Source organism: Humulus lupulus, chromosome 2 (genome assembly GCF_963169125.1).
Source record: "Humulus lupulus chromosome 2, drHumLupu1.1, whole genome shotgun sequence".
Taxonomy (NCBI): domain Eukaryota; kingdom Viridiplantae; phylum Streptophyta; class Magnoliopsida; order Rosales; family Cannabaceae; genus Humulus; species Humulus lupulus.
This window is the reverse complement of record NC_084794.1, coordinates 6,290,056-6,290,718: the sequence shown is the minus strand read 5'-3', so window position 1 is coordinate 6,290,718 and position 663 is coordinate 6,290,056. Positions and strand designations below refer to the sequence as shown.

Sequence of the window (663 nt, the reverse complement as noted above, 5' to 3'; positions counted from 1 at the left end):
CTGAAGATCCTCACACCCATTTGTCCAATTTTCTGGAGTTGTGTGGAACCTTCAGATATAATGGGGTGAGTGATGATGCAATCAAGCTCAGGCTTTTCCCATTTTCTCTAAGGGACAGAGCTAAAATTTGGCTGAACTCTCTGCAGCCAAACTCTATTGTCACCTGGCAAGATCTAGCTCAGAAATTTTTGTCCAAATTCTTCCCTCCGTCCAAAGCTGCTAAATTGAGGGGATAGATAAATAACTTTTGCCAGAATGACGGAGAGTCATTGTATGAAGCTTGGGAACGGTTTAAGGAACTCCTGAGAAGATGTCCTCATCATGGCATTGAACAGTGGATGCTAGTACAGAATTTCTACAATGGTTTATGTCCTACAACCAGAACCATTATTGATGCTGCAGCAGGTGGCACTTTTATGAGCAAGAGCGCAACTGGTGCTTATGAGCTGCTAGAGGACATGGCCACAAACAATCATCAATGGTCTGAGGAAAGATCATCAGGAGTTAGAAAGGTAGCTGGGGTGCATGAGCTGGATGCAATCACTGCTCTAACAGCACAAGTAGCCTCTCTGACAAAGCAGTTACAATAGAGCAGTTTATCTGCTAATGCAGTTCAGATGGCAGTGAGGTGTGAAATGTGTGGTGGTTCTCATTCTATCGATC

General features: G+C 43.9%; 1 non-coding gene across 1 annotated transcript; it reads right to left on the bottom strand.

The window, feature by feature from the left end:
- Nucleotides 1-221: 221 nt before the first annotated feature.
- Nucleotides 222-328, bottom strand: LOC133820690 (small nucleolar RNA R71). The gene has a single exon (XR_009887092.1). It is a non-coding gene; the product is annotated as a small nucleolar RNA R71 (small nucleolar RNA).
- Nucleotides 329-663: the final 335 nt, after the last annotated feature.